The 17,215-nt window shown below is 39.1% G+C and overlaps 1 protein-coding gene across 1 annotated transcript in view; it reads right to left on the reverse strand.

Moving 5' to 3' along the window:
* The window catches only part of GRIK2 (glutamate ionotropic receptor kainate type subunit 2), a 627,159-nt gene that overhangs the window by 488,556 nt on the left and 121,388 nt on the right, over positions 1-17,215 (reverse strand). The window lies entirely within an intron of this gene.

A 17,215-nucleotide genomic window follows, 5' to 3' on the forward strand; every position in this document is an offset into this window, starting at 1 on the left:
GGAATACTGAACTAACTCATAGAAGCACATATATCATTAAGCTCAGTATTTCTCCCTCTATTCTCTCCCATTATCATATGCTGTTTATAGAGAAGGCTGTCTATCAGTAGTGTACACAGAGCAACTAGTATTCTTGCTGTCTGTCCTAGGAGTCCTCTAAGGATTTACTCAGGAATACTGCACTAACTCATAGAAGCACATATATCATTAAGCTCAGTATTTCTCCCTCAATTCTCTCCCATTATCATATGCTGTTTATAGAGAAGGCTGTCTATCAGTAGTGTACGCAGAGTAAGTAGAACTCTCGTTGTCTGTCTTAGGAGTCCTGTAAGGATTTACTCAGGAATACTGCACTAAATCATAGAAGCACATATATCATTGAGCTCAGTATTTCTCCCTCTATTCTCTTCCATTATCATATGCTGTTTACAGAGAGACGTGCAAAAATCATATTCAAATTTTCTTGAAATGATCTGCTTAGAAACTGTGGAAGAATATGTCATTTCTTCTTGATGGAATATGCTGAAATAAAGGATTATAATTGCTATAATTAATAATTACACTTCTGTTGTCACATTTGTCAAAATCAGCGCCACAAAATGCCAATATTCTATCTCATATAGTACATTAAAATACATAGGTAACTATAGCTGTGATATGTGATTTACCAGTACAGTATATGTGCCTATTGAATAGTAATAGATTTATCTTTTCATGAACCTAATGATAGTTGATATTACTCAAACAATACATTTTGACATATGCTTGCAAACATTTGTTATTTTAAGGTATTTTTCTTTTTCAGCGAGAAAAAAAAGAGCTATACTATACTCCTATAGGAAAAAGGCCTATTATATATTAGATATACCCGCAATGACATTTATAGAAGGCAAATGGAGTTAACTTATTCTTTCACAGTTTTGTATATAGTTGGATTTAATACCAGAATTTACATTTTATGCTCTCTAAACCACAGTTTCAGCATGTCCCTCTGCAGTTGTAAATTTTAGTTTCGAGGCTCAGAACATCCAGTTTGAATAAAACAAAAATGAACAGCAATAATAATAGAGAAAAGAAATGAAAACTCAATGAAACAAAATGATATTGAATCAGTAACTGTGGAGAATTCTGACACCCTAAAGGTGGCCATATACTTTAAATAGCTGTCAGATGAACAGTTCAACTGAGCACTAGTCTTCTTGACCCCATTTCACCCCAAACATGCGGACTCAGCTTAGCCAAGTGTGCATATGTTCTGAATGGAGGGAAGGATGTGAGGCCTGGTTCACATCTGCGTTTGGTATTCCATTCAGGGCGTCCACTTGGGCACCCCCCTAACGAAACACCTAATGCATTAAAAAGTGGTGAGCAATGAAAGCATAGACTATAATGGGGTCCGTGTGTTTTCCATATGCGGTCTGCACAAATCATGTGGAGAGAAAAGTACTTCAAGAACTACTACCTCTCCACATGTTCCATGCAGATACCGCGTGGAAAACAAATGGATCCCATTATAGTCTATGGGGTCCATGAGCTTTTATTACTCACCACTTTTTAATGCATTCGGTATTCCATTCGACAGGTCCCCAAGTGGACTCCCCGAACAAAATACCGAATGTAGATGTGAACCAGGCCTGAGTCTACTCAAGACACCTCTGGTTGTTACTTATCTTCCCTGAGAACAAAAAAAGTTTCTTCTTTCCTCCAACATCTGCCATCTAGTTAAAGTTAGAATATCTCCATATGCTTCATATGGTCAGTTGATACAACCAAAATTGTTCTAGTTAGCATTAATATAATATATTTGGCAACATTAAGTCTAATCCTCAGGAACCACAAAATCACACAATAGTATTCCCAGTGCACTGTATACCTAAGCTGCTAAATGGGTTAACTACTCATGGTCTCTGGACCAAGTAGAAGCCAAATGAGTTGTCAGCATTGAGAGCTTCTGAAGGTCTTACATATCTCTAAGGACTGAAAGACAACTTCAGTAGGGAAACACTGAGTGATATTAATGACAGAGAAACAGTGCACTGAAAACACTTAATGTATATATGTAGAGAGCGGTAGGGGGAGGTCAGTCTACACTTAGCAGTTAACAATACAGTGTATAGCCTAGACCTCTGGGTAAAATGTGCTAAGCCTATTGCATTTCTCAAAGATATTCATAGAAAAATTTATGTTCAACGCACATAACAATATGTCACACTTGATCCGTTGCAATATGCTGAAGGATTTCTAAATGTCTTGAAACCAACTTAACACTATATTGCAACAAAAGCCAACAAAAGTTCAGGGTCCTTTAATGGGTGGTCAAATATAGCCACAAAAAGGATGATCTAAATACTACTTTCTGATAACTTGTCACGAAACCGTGTTGTGTTTAGAAAGGCTGTATCAACTATAGATTTATAAAGTAGAGTGGAGTTGGTCATGTGATCAGTCAGTAGCATAAGCGGGAGAGGTTGAGAAATGAGACTCCTTCTGTTGTGCGTTGCAAAACTAACCAGGAAACCTCCGGAGCATCTTCTATACAATAAGCATGTTCTATACCGTAGGGTGAATGCTACTCATATAATCCCTAGAAACTTAGCTATAGCTGTATCTGGACATGTAGAGCCAAAAGGACAAGTAAGTAGAGATGAGCAAGTAGTATTCGATCGAGTAGGTATTCGATCGAATACTAGGATATTCAAAATACTTGATTTGGTCGAATACCACACGGTAAATGCAGTAAAAATTCACACTATAAATATACATTGTATACGTTTTTTTTTTTCAATGCCTATGTTGTCCGAGTTCCTGTCCCACCTCCCCTGCATAGTTTTTGGTGTAAAAAAAAAAAAAGCGCCAGGGAAGGTGGGAGGGGAGTGGAATTTTTACGTGTGGTATTTGACCAAGTACGAGTATTTCGAATACCGCAGTATTCGATCGAATACCTATTTGATCGATTACTACTCGCTTATCTCTACAAGTAAGGTCTGTACATGTTGCACAATATATTGCCGGCTACTAAACAACAGTAATAGGGCTGAAAACCAGGATCATAAACAAAAAGAGACAGAAAATGTTAATAATTCAGCTTCACACTGTGCTAAGTTTTATCTTTGTTTTCGTCAGTATAAGTGCCAGTAGGAGGTATAATTGTATTAATACATTTTTTTTTTTATTATATGCAACTCCATGAATTATGTAACAGGTTTCTTATTGACAGCTGGAAATATAAAGCATATTTTCTATGACACCTATAAACATACCATATTTTGTATTGAAAGTTACAGCTCAGATTTTACAATACTTAATTTCTAAATAAATGTTTGCAGGTATTAGAGTTTAGATCTGGCAAGGGACTAATTATGTGGAGAGAATGGCAATTTTTAATAAAATAATCTAAATTTTCAGGATAATATTTTCTGAGCTAAACAAAGTATGACCTTTACACAGTGTGAAACTGGTTCACCCATGGTGTTAATATTGTCTGATTTAAATTATGCAATACAAACTCTACTGGCTTTTTTTCATAATTATTGGTGAAAAATGGTACTTTGTAACACATGGTACATGTAATATATTGTAAAATATTGTAATATATTGTAATAAAGCCATTTTAAATCGAGCTTTATACATTGTCATAAACTATTTTTAGTATAATTTTTATTTGGCATATAAAATGACTAATACTACACATTAAAGTAGGCAGTGCCATAGAGAAGACTGATCTGAATTGTAGTTGCTGTCTTTGACTAAATGTAATGTTATTGGCAAAACTTATACAGTATGTACAGTAAGTCAGCCAAGCTAAGCTTCCCTTCCTCATAGACTGCCGTGCTGCGGGAAATGTTGGTTCTTGATAAATAAAAAATTCTTATTCCTATTAGGGGTAATATTATCTTAGAGACATATATTGACATTCCCTGCTGTACATTCAATTCATTTATGTGAATTCAGAATTCTGAAAATCAGAAGAGACATTTTGCTACCATAGTATGTACCTTAAACTGATCATGCTTCACATAAATAGAATCTAAGGGCATCTAGGGATTCTAGATTCTATTTTTTTCATCACTACTGGTCTATAAAACACATTATAAATTACTTTCCCATTTTAATGAACACAAAGTGACATTATGTAAGTGTTGTCCGACCCCATTAGGTAAGTTTTACAAAAACAATACGCTATGGGTTAGTATTGCAGCAGTAAGATATGTACAAAGATGATCTAGGACTGCCTATTCCATTTGAAAATGGGATAGGCAGTAGTTGAAGTGTCAAATATTCTATTTGAGCTAACAAAGACAAAATAGACAAGACACCAAGTGACACAATGGTGTAGATCTGTAGAGAGATAGAGATCGACAATTAGAGATTGACTGTTAGTTGTTGTGATGATGTCACAACGACATAGATACCATAATTGTTGAACACAGGCAAGAGTGGCAGCGAGTTCCACTTGCATCATCGGAGAACCAGGGATGCATATATAATGGGAAGTAGGGATGGTGAACCCAAAACAAAATGATAGTGGACTGCACTCTCTGGTTGAAGAACAGAGGACAACCGGATATGTTAACTGAAACTTTTATTGATGTGAGCAACACAACGCGTTTCAGATGATGGGGGCCTTTTTTCAAGCGCATAGACATATATGCCCCAGCAGCAGGACCTAACCACAGTGAGCTGCATTGCTTGGGTCGATAAGCCAATAAGCCACTATTTGGCTTGTGGGTACGGGAAATCCTGTGGGATGGTGAGGGATACAATCACCAGTACTTCACCCATTGGGCTTCAATATTCTATTTGAAGAGGTAAGTGCAGTACCTGTAAATGTGATACCTCATTTTTCTCTCATCTACAAACTTCTACATGACAAGTGACAAAGTATGATAGTAGATATTTTTATTTTAATGAATATAACTTATAGTTCTTTAAAGATTGATATAATGTGTTTCATGACAGTGTTAGGGTGATGGGAGAAGTGACCCTGCCTTGTTGCTTTATTTTCATAGCAAGTATTGGTCTTATGAAATTTGGTTACATTTTAAAGGGGCTCTATCACCAGATTTATGGGTTATGAGCTAAAGATATGACTAGTAGAGATGAGCGAGTAGTACTCGATCAAGTAGGTATTCGATCTAATACTACGGTATTCGAAATAATCATACTCGATTGAGTACCACTCGCTATTCGAATGGAAAAGTTCGATGCAGAACCAGCATTGATTGGCCGAATACTATACACTCGGCCAATCAACGCTGGTTCTTCTCCTACCTTTAGAAGTCTTCTCCGTGCAGCTTCCCCGCGGCGTCTTCTGGCTCTTCATTCACTCTGCCAGGCATCAGGCCTGGGCAGAGCCGACTGCGCATGTCCGCTAGTAGTGTGGGCATGCACAGTCGGCTCTGCCCAGGCCCGATGCCTGGCAGAGTGAATGAAGAGCCGGAAGATGCCACGGGGACGCTGCAAGGAGAAGACTAAGCGGAGGATCCAGCCCGACCCTCACTCGTGGACTTGGTAAGTATAATTTGATCGAATGTTGTCTACCCCTGAAACGAGCATTTTCCCCCCATAGACTATAATAGGGTTCGATATTCGATTTGAGTAGTCGAATATTGAGGGGCTACTCGAAACGAATATCGAACCTTGAACATTTTACTGTTCGCTCATCTCTAATGCCTAGTAGTTTGAAAAAGGCCCCCCCCCCGTATTGTGAATTATGTAAATGAGAGTGATCATGCATGGTGGGCGTCGCATGCACCCCTTAGTGTCTTAGCTTCTCGACACCCACCACTGCCTCCAAGCCCTCCTCCTCCTGCTTTTTCACGGCGGTTTCTATTGAAAGCTATTGAAAGCACAAGTGAGCACAGTAGTGCTCCCTATGGTGTGCTACTGTGCTTGCTTCAATGCCATTTTCCCATAGAGAACATTGCAAGCTGGAGCATGCGCAGTAGCACGCCAGAGGGAGCGCTACTGCGCACGCGCGTGCTTTCAATAGCTTTCAATAGAAACCACCATGAATAAGCAGGAGGAGGAGGTCTTGGAGGCAGCCGTGGGTGTCTTGAAGCTATGATGCCAAGGGGTGCATGGAATGCCCACCGTGCATGATCAAGCTCATATACATATTGATTACCAAGGTAATCGGGGGGGGGGGGGGTCTTTTTACAAACTATTAGCAGTACCTGAATAGCCTTTTTAGAGGCTATTCAGGCATATCTTTAGCTCATAACCCAAAAATCTGCTGACAAAGCCCCTTTAAAAGGAGTCTGTCACCAGCATAGAAACCCATTCCTTCAGATAAATAGTTTACGATAATTGGAATCAAACCATATTTTTCCACTGTGAATCAGTGCCTTTGTTTCCTAGATATTGCTGTGTTTGAGTCCATATGTAAATGAGCTCTTTAGAGCAAAGAGGTTATTGCTGCTTACTTCTTTGGAGCAACAACAAAGCCCTCATTGCTCCAAATAGCTCAATTGCATATTCACAAAAACAGCAATAACTTGGCCACAAAGGCAAAATATTCACAAGAAGAAAATTCTATTGTATTCTGCCATACATATCTAAACTACAGATGTAACAAACTTTAGCATAACACCAATATCATGCTGTGCTTGACACAGGAGAAAACAACAAAAGCCATTGAAAAATTTACATTATTTGTAATATTAAAGTTTGCTATCTGTTGATATATAGTTTCTGATAATAATACTTTTTATCAATTTTTAGCTTGCAGCATTACACCTATTGACTTTCTACAATACAGTTTCCATTGCAACTTGTACAAATACCTACGTTTTTATATTCTCTTACAAAGATGCCTATGTGTATATACTAAAAGAGTATATACTATCTATTCAAACAATGGAGATTATTGCTACTGTTAAGATTTCAATACATATGCAACAAGTGATACTAAACCATTGTTATCTGGTGCAGCTTCTCCTTTCATCGGTATAAAACTTGTATAAGAGACCAGTGCTATTATCACTTGAAAAATTACAAGGGAGTTTTTATAATGCACTTTATGCCATAAGAGTCATAAAATATCTGAAAATCATGCAAAATTTTTACACCAGATTCTTGATGGCAATGTCTTATTATAAGTTGTCCATTCGTATCATAAAAGGACATAATAGTAATATAAATTAACACCACATTTATGAAACAAATAACACATTTGAGTATAAAAAATTGTAATTCTGAAGACCTGGTTGGACCAGGTACAAAATATGTTGACTAAACTAAAAGACTTCATACATGATAGTTATGGGGTATTCAAGAATTAGAGGAACAGACAGAATAATCTGTCACAAAGACCGAAATCGTTGTATGGTGTCTTGCCTTCCTGGCACTCAAGTTTGACACATCGTGTTGATAGATTATTGGGAGAGGCTGGTGAGAATCCAGCAGTCATGGTGCACCTTGGTACAAATGACAAAGCTAGAGGTAGGTGGAAGATCCTTAATAATGACTTCAGAGATCGAGAACACAAAAGGAAGACAAGGACCTCCAGGGTAGATTTTTTGGAAATACTACCTATACCACAGGTCCCCGTAGAAAGACAGTGGGAGATTAGGGAGGTAAACAAGTGGCTCAGTAGCTGGTGTAGGAAGGAGGGGTTAGGTTTTTTTAGAGAACTCTGCTAATTTTTCTCTGGGTAACAGGTTCTACGGTAGGAATGGGATGCACCTCAATGGGGGGACAAGATAGATAAACTGTTGGAGGAGTGTTTAAACTAGGGACTTGGTGTTAGGCAAATAACATATGTAGAGGGAAAGATAGTGTATATATGGAACAAGGGAAAAATAATCTAACTGGTGGTGGAGTAAGAGATGGGGTGAAAAGTCAGTTGGCAAAGGATGAGTAGAGCTAAGGAAAACTCATAAAATGCATGCATGCTAAATTCAGAAGTCTCACTAACAAGATGGAGGAATTAGAAGTGATAATGTTGGAAGAGAAAATTGACATAGGGGGGGTTAAGTTAGATGTAACAAACTAGAATATATTAATGACTTATTCCTTAGTAAATCCCTCAGCCTGCTCGCCCTTACTGAAACTTGGATCCAGCAGGCAGATACGGTCTCCCCTGCTGCTCTGTCTCATGGTGGACTACAATTCTCACATACCTCTAGGCCTGACAACAGGCAGGGTGGTGGGGTAGGCTTACTTCTGTCACCACAGTGCATTTTTCAGGCCATTCCACCGGTACCCTCACTCACGTTCTCCTCATTTGAAGTCCATGCTATCAGACTTTTTCGCCCACTCTCCTTACGGGTAGCTGTGATCTACCGTCCACCTGGATCACCCTACCAATTTTTGGATCACTTTGCTTCTTGGCTTCCCCACTTTTTATCCAGTGACATTCCAACCCTCATCATGGGTGACTTTAACATCCCTATTGACACCCCTCACTCCCCAGCTGCCTCACAGTTTCTCTCATTAACCACTTCTCTTGGTCTTTCACAATGTTCTTCTTCTGCCACACATGTAGGTGGAAACACGATTGATCTTGTCTTCCATCGACTCCTCACAGTTTCTAAATTTACTAACTCTGCTCTGCCTCTCTCTGATCATAACCTTCTGTCTCTCACCATCAGTGCTCTCTCCCCTTCACAAGATACACCTACCCAACACACATATAGGAACTTGCGTACTATCGACACCCAGCACCTCTTAGATACTCTACCATCCTCTCTGTCCCCCATCTCCTCAATCTCCTGTCCCAATCTGGCCACCAGTCACTATAATGAAACCCTTAAAAATGCATTGGATGAGGTGGCTCCCCCCTCCACTCGTAAAGTCCCACGTAGGAGGCAGCAGCCCTGGCACACGCCACAGACACGATTTCTTCAGCGGTGCTCTAGGTGTGCCGAACGTCTCTGGAGAAAATCACGCTCACCTGCAGATTTCCTCCACTTCAAGTTTATGCTTAAAACATATAGTTCTGCCCTTCACCTCGCCAAGCAAGACTATTTCACCGCCCTCATCTCTTCTCTCTCCAGCAATCCTAAAAGGCTTTTTGAAACTTTTCACTCCTTACTCACACCCAAGGTGCAGACGCCATTCACAGACCTTAGTGCTGATGACCTGGCCACGTATTTCCATGCTAAAATTGATAAGATCCGTCAGGAAATCACTGCCCAAGCTCCAGGTGGCATTGATCCCACCACCTACCATAGCAAGGATCCCCTCACCAACCGCACTTCAGACTGTCCATTCTCATCTTTTGAACCTGTTACAGAAGAGGAAGTCTCCCAACTACTTTCTTCATCTCGCCCTACAACCTGCAGCAGTGACCCCTTCCCCTCACACCTTCTCCAATCTCTGTCGCCTGCTGTCACTACTTACCTTACTAAAATATTTAACCTCCCTCTCTCTTCTGGAATCTTCCCATCCTCCTTCAAGCATGCTGTTATAACCCCGCTATTGAAACCCCCCCCCTGGACCCATCCTGTGCTGCTAATTATCGACCTGTCTCTAACCTCCCCTTCATCTCTAAACTCTTGGAACGCCTGGTCTATTCTCGTTTAATCCGCTATCTCTCTGCTAACTCTCTGCTTGACCCCTTACAATCTGGCTTCCGCGCTCTGCACTCTACTGAAACGGCTCTCACAAAAGTCTCCAATGATCTCCTAATGGCTAAATCCAATGGCGACTTCTCTCTTCTTATTCTTCTGGACCTCTCTGCAGCTTTTGACACTGTTGACCATCATCTCCTCCTCAATAGACTCTGCTCAGTTGGTCTTAATGACACTGCGCTCTCCTGGTTCTCCTCTTATCTCTCAGACCGCACCTTCAGTGTATCATTTGCGGGCTCTGTTTCCTCCCCTCTTTCCCTTGCTGTTGGGGTTCCTCAGGGCTCGGTCCTAGGCCCCCTGCTCTTTTCTCTCTACACAGCCCCCATTGGACAAACCATTGCCAGATTTGGCTTCAGGTACCATCTTTATGCTGATGACACCCAATTATACACATCTTCCCATGACATCACCCCTGCACTCATACAGAACACCAGTGACTGTCTCTCTGCTGTCTCAAATATCATGTCCTCTCTCTATCTGAAACTAAATCTCTCCAAGACTGAACTACTACTGTTTCCACCATCTAATAGATCTCTCCCTGATATATCCATTGCAGTCTCAGGCCTTACTATAACTCCTAGGCAGCAGGCCCGCTGCCTCGGGGTTATGTTTGACGCAAACCTTTCCTTCACCCCTCATATTGAATCACTTGCACGTTCATGTCACCTCCACCTCAAAAACATCTCCAGAATACGCCCTTTCCTTACCAGAGATACACTAAAGACACTTACTGTCTCTCTGATTCATTCTCGCCTTGACTACTGTAACTCCTTACTAATCGGTCTTCCCCTTACTAAACTCTCCCCTCTACAATCTATTCTGAATGCAGCAGCCAGGCTCATCTATCAGGCTAGACGCTACAGTGATGCCTCTGGTCTGTGCCAGTCGCTACATTGGCTGCCTATTCAATATAGAATAAAATATAAAGTTATCACACTCATCCACAAGGCTCTCCATAATGCCGCACCTCCATACATTTCCTCCCTCATCTCTGTCTACCGCCCAACCCGAGCTCTCCGCTCACTCAATGACCTAACACTTACATCCTCTATTATCAGAACCTCCCACGCTCGTATACAAGACTTCTCCCGAGCTGCACCACTTCTCTGGAATGCTCTACCCCGGACAATCAGATTAACTCCCAATTTCTACAGTTTCAAACGCAAACTAAAGACGCATCTTTTCAGACAAGCCTATCACAATGTCTAACGTAAACCCTTAACCGTCCTCTGTCCCCGCTCCCACATTACCCCACATGATATGATGTCATCTCAGGATAACTTTATAGGTCCAAGCTCCATCCACATGTTACAGGACACGACTGGTGACGGCTCATAAAGTTTTATGTTTGTGTAATGACAGTCACCTCTATTACAGAATTGTCTGAATACTGTATAAGTAATGCTGCCCCTGCTACCTCTTGTGTCACCCCCTCTACCTCATAGATTGTAAGCTCTTGCGAGCAGGGCCCTCAGTTCCATTGTGTGAAATGATTCTCTTTGTAATGTATCTGTCTGTATTTTAACCCTACAAATTGTACAGCGCTGCGGAATATGTTGGCGCTATATAAATAAAATGTATTATATTATTATTATTATATGGCTAGACTTTAGCTATGAAAGGGCTATAAATACACAGGGGTACAGTATGTTTAAAAATAAATACAGTAAAAAAGGAAAAAGGAGTTTGCTTCTGGGTAAAACCCTGCCTTAAGTCAGTCGTCCATTGAAAGATCTGGGAGAAGAAAATTAATATGTGGGTGAAAATAAGGAATAAAACATAATAGAATACTGTCAGAGATTTGTTACAAATCCCCAAATATAATCGAAGAAATAGAAAATCTACTAATAAGAGAAATACATGAGGCCACAAAACATTGAAGTCATTGTTACGGAGGATTTCAACTACCAAGATATAAACTTGGAAACAGAAACCTGTATTGCCAGTAATAAAAGATAGTTATCTAACACAACTAGTGCAGGACCCAACAGGAGGCGAAGCACTTTTAGACTTAATTTTGACAAAACAATGTGATGGATTGTCAAAGTGGAGGTTGGGGGTCATCTAGGTAACAGTGAGCACAACATAATACATTTTCATGTACAGTATAAAAAATTTTAGTAGAGGGTTTACAAAAACACTAAACTCAAGGAAGGCCAATTTCCACAAGATGAGAGAGGAGCAATGTCCTCATTCCTAATATGGTGTAATTGGCATTAACCTCAAGGTTACTTTTTTTGCCTTCCTGTGGATCAATGGTAGGGTTATAAGTTGGATATTTTTAATTTTTTTTCATGTAGATTGTGAGTCCCATATAGGAAATCCATGCAAACCCGGGGAGAACATACAAAATCCTTGCAGGTGTTGTTCCTGGCGGATTCAAACCCAGGACTCCAGCGCTGCAAGGCTGCTGTGCTAACCACTGAGCCACCATGTTTTCCCCATTATAAGTTGGATTTGATGGGCCTGTATCTTCATCATCATTATCATCATTGACTATGTAACTATTAAATGTTTTACATTTCAGTCCAGAATTGCATGCTTTATGAAATGAAGTTGTCTAAAAAGACAAAAACTATTTAAAAATATTAGTTGCAATTATTTAAGATAAATAAGTTCTGGCACTACTATTTCTCACCTACATTGCCTACAGGACTAAATGTTTGACTATTGAGCGAACAGGTGCAGGTGCTCAGTCACAATAAAATGCACATCTCATATCCATATACATTTTTATTGGATAAACAACATAAAAGCAGACATAACAGGATACCAGATGAAGCACATGTAGAACTGAACGGCACGTCATGCGAAATCCTATTGTCTGCTTTGGGTGGAAGATTCAATAAATGCTGCCTTCCTTTACTTATGATATTAATTTATATGCCCTAATTTCAGAATTGGTCAAAATTTCCAAACAATAAGTTTGTAAAAAGAAAGAACAGATGAATCAGGGTAGCTCATAACTGCAGGATATATATAAAATTAATTTTTTTTAAAAAAGGTATATATTATATACAGAAAACACGTGAAGAAAATCCAGCTCCACTCCGATGGTCTTTTAAATAAAACTTAACATTTATTTCACACTGTATAAAATCCAATCAAGGTGATGAAACATAAACACCATTACGATGTTTCCATTTCCATTGTTTCAAAAACGCAGTTGACGCGTTTCGAGGAGTGTTCCTCTTAGTCGTAGCCTATTAGAAGACCATTGGAGTGGAGCTGGATTTTCTTCACGTGTTTTCTACATTTGTGTCCCAAGCCGATGGGTCGTATCCGGGCTTCCTCCAGTCTCCAACATTGAAACTACATCACCGTGGAAATATCTTTTTGAGCGATTGAAGGTCAAGTAAGTGGGCTGTGTTTCTCCTTTCCCACTTCCCTGTTTATGCATATATTATATACATTATATTATACAGAATAATGTAAATTTGTATTACTATAAATTTTTTTTATAAATTTTAGATTATTGAAGGGACTACGCCTAAGAAAGTCAGAAAGTACAGATGATTTTTTTTTTTAGGGTTTAGGGTCTTCTTTAGAGATGAGCGAACAGTAAAATGTTCGAGATTCGATATTCGTTTCGAGTAGCCCCTCAATATTCGACTACTCGAATCGAATATCGAACCCTATTATACTCTATGGGGGGAAAATGCTCGTTTCAGGGGTAGGCAACATTCGATCAAATTATACTTACCAAGTCCACGAGTGAGGGTCGGGCGCACTACAAGCGGGCATGCGCAGTCGGCTCTGCCCAGGCCCGATGCCTGGCACAGTGAATTCAGAGCCGGAAGATGCCATGGGGAAGCTGCACAGAGAAGACTTCTAAAGGTAGGAGAAGAACCAGCGTTGATTGGCCGACTGTATAGCATTCGGCCAATCAATGCTGGTTCTGCATCGAACTTTTCCATTCGAATAGCGAGTGGTACTTGATCGAGTACGAGTATTTCGAATACCTACTTGATCGAATACTACTCGCTCATCTCTAGTCTTCTTAAGTGCCAAATTGGCTTTAGGCACCAGGGCTTAGGTGCAACTGCTTCCTTTTGTTTCCCTTTAGTTACACCCTTGTACTTATTAAAAAAATCATGTTAGATAATTTATAGTAGTCATAAGATTTTTCTTTTATAGGGAAACACTGTGGTGATGTTGCCATTTCAATGTTATAATAAAACTTGGATTTCAATATGGAACCCTATCTATACTACATTTAAAAAGACACCAGAAATTCTCACCATAAGTCTATTAAAAATGTAAGTAATGATGCAAGCTTTATTTAGCAAGCACCCTAAGTTGAGTTTGATAAAACATATAAAAACTGTGTAGTATTTCTGTATTAAATCAATTTCTTTTAATAAGTACATAAGCAAATGTTTAAGTTATTAATGCGCAGTGCAGCAAGGAAGAAGTTAAATCTTTTAATTGGGGCATCTCATCTGTAAATTAATAAATTGATGAATGCCATATTCATTACACAGGCACAGAACATGGTCTGTTCCACTGAGAGCCTTTGCTGACATATCTAAAATTGGATGATTTACTGCCTGCAACTGTACATGACTGTACTCAAAACAATGCACATTTTGGCATTTATCCATGGGTATGGGAATTGCATATTACATGTTTAATTAATTTAACCAATTAATATTGAATGACTGGTATATTGATTTTGAGGTACTCAATCGACTGATTCTATATTAGGAATATAAAAGTACAAAGTACAATGAATTATTCCTCGTGTGGATTATTTATCGCGGTTTGCTACTATACATTATGTAAAGCATTGTTTAGTACATTGCTCCCTAGGAACATTATGTAGTAACTTCATTACTTCTAAATTGTATAAGCAATTTTAGTTACAGTATGAACAAATGTTTGAATGCTTCCAAAAAAATAACACAAAAGAGTTTCTCAACCAAATTGTACATGTGTATTTTTACTTATAACTGATTTTACAGCAGCACAATAGGTTATGCACCATAGTAGGACACTATTTAGGGTCTAAGTTCCAGTCTTTGGGAAAAACCGTGATGCACCGCCGTTTCAGTTTTTCTCACATTGCTTTTTTACTGCGGCCACTATGTAGGGCCTTAGTCTTATAAGGTCAAATGCATTGAAGACCAATCTGCGGGATAGGTCATCGATATTAAATCTGCTCACCAGCTGTTTACAGCAGCTGACACATGGAGAATGGAGTCGGAAACAGATGGCTTCACTCTGTGTCTACTGTAGATCGCCTCTCATTCACTGGAATATGAGCTGATCTCCAGTGGCCCATCTTGGCCACAACACAGATAATGGAGTCAAGTGCTGCTGGCGCTAGTCTCCATCCATCATCCATTAGAAACATTAGAGTTTGCCTTAAAGACCCCTTTATTCAGCATATTAATGTGAGTCTATTAAGGCTAAGCAGCACAACAGTTACTGATTAAAGCTTATCCAAATGAGCTCTAAATCTTATAGTGCGTTCCAAATATTGCTTTTTAGGCTTATTGAACTAGAAAATGGAATGGAAATATTTTCTGAAAATGTAAGTGCTCTGACTAGTGAAATCAACTTTATGGATTCAGATTTGGCCCACACAGGTTACAAAGCTAAAGCTGATTCACAGTTGCAACAAGATGTCATGAGAGTAAAAACTCCTATAAAGAACTATAATCTATGGCCATTTTCACTAAGTTTGGAGGACCAGAATACTATTTTTCATATGCTTGGTCATATGGATATAATACAGGTTGTCTCCAAAATATAACCATTGCTGGCAAAAAATACAAGTAAAATACTAAGTATTTAGTAACAAGTCCACAAATAGTCTTAGTGATGGAGCAGATTCCAAAGGGTCTTGTAGGAGCCCTCCTGAAAACACATTTATAACATTATCTAATACACTGAAAAACATATGTAGTAGGCTTTTCTGACACAAGGAACTCAAAGCAATTAAGAGTTGTAGAGTAGGGAAGTCACTGGCTGTCATACAGGACCCCATCCTCAATACCCGCAAAGGTCAGTTGTTTTTACAGGAAGAAAATATATCTATCCATATATATTTGGCAAGGGGGTGGAAACCAAAATACATGGAGGAAACCCACGCAAACATGGGGACAACATACAAACTCCATTCAAATGTTGCCCTTGGTTGGATTCAAACCCAGGACACAAGCGCTACCTTAAAATAAGGAGGATCGTGGCACAAGCCATGTATATATTTGCATATAATATTACAAATGAGTTTACATTCAGTGGAATAATATCAGTGGGACAAGATTTAGCATCCATCTTCCCAAGACATACTGATAGGGAATTTAGATTGTGTGTCCTACTTGGGATAGCATTGACAGTATCTCTGTAAAGCGGTGTGGAATATGATAAAGCTATATAAGTGAGCAAGGAAAATAATAAAATAAATATCGACATATTTTAGGCAAGATAACTCGATATTCCTGTTTAAAACATACCAAAGAGAGATCATGTTTTGTATTTATACAAGCTATTGCCCTATTTGACCAAATTATCATGTCTTATACAAGGTATGAAAAAATTGCACTCTTGTCACATGTAGCTGCATGTTGTGCAAAAATATCAAATTTTCCCATTTTGTGCTCCACTGTCCACTTTTCAAAAAAGTGGGTAGAGAGGGGGAAGGATGAAGGTGAACTTTGTGGGGACACCTCAGCTTGACAAATTTATTATAAACTTAAAGGGATTGTCCAGGATATCTTTTTTGGCAGAAGTCCTCACCACACATCACCACTGTGGGTCCTCTTCTGTGACCATTAAGGCCAATGATTGGCCTCAGCCATCATATGTGGTGGGGACTTCCGCAGGAACAATCCCCCGGGTGCTGGACCAGGCACGGACAGGAGACACCAGAGTGCCAGAGAGTATGTTTTTATTTTTTGCTTTCAAATTTCACCTTTCCCACCAGTACTAAAATATTCTGGGCAACCTCTTTAAGCAAGAAAAAAATGGTATGGGTTTATAGCTGTATTACCTTTTTTTTTTATTGAAACTGTGATCTCTCTCATCTGTGCTTTCACTAATGATCTAACTCAGTATTGTACTGTGTCTAACTGGATTCTATAGGAAGTTAAATAAAGTCATGATATTTGCATTACCCAAGAGATGCACTGTGCGCACAGATGTGACCCAAACAATGCTAGAAGTCACTTGTTTAAGTGAGTCTTCAGTTAATAGGGCCGAGGTCACTGTCCATGTGCCTGCAATGCGCTTACAACTTCCACCATTTATGAAACTGGCGGTAACTAGAATGTTAAACTGTGAGTCGCATTACAGAAACATTTTCCATATTGATTATCATTATATGTCATGGGATCCAGCTGCGATTTCTTGACATTGCTCTCTAAAGTGTTGATTGCTTTTTAGAACAATTCTCAAAGAAAGTAAAGATTTTTCTTTCATAAATTAGTTCAAAGCTTCTTTCCGATGTAAGATTTCCAACTGCATTAGTAAAATGAAAGATGTTATTATAGCTAATTCAGACTCGAATTATAGAAAGTTCATGGGTTAAGCAAAATTCTGAGAAGCTTTTCTACTTATCAGCAATTGATCTTTTGATTTATCAGCAAAGTATGTCTTGTACTGGAGAAATGGAATTATACGAAAATATATATTTT

Source organism: Leptodactylus fuscus, chromosome 3 (genome assembly GCF_031893055.1).
Source record: "Leptodactylus fuscus isolate aLepFus1 chromosome 3, aLepFus1.hap2, whole genome shotgun sequence".
NCBI classification, from domain to species: Eukaryota; Metazoa; Chordata; class Amphibia; order Anura; family Leptodactylidae; genus Leptodactylus; species Leptodactylus fuscus.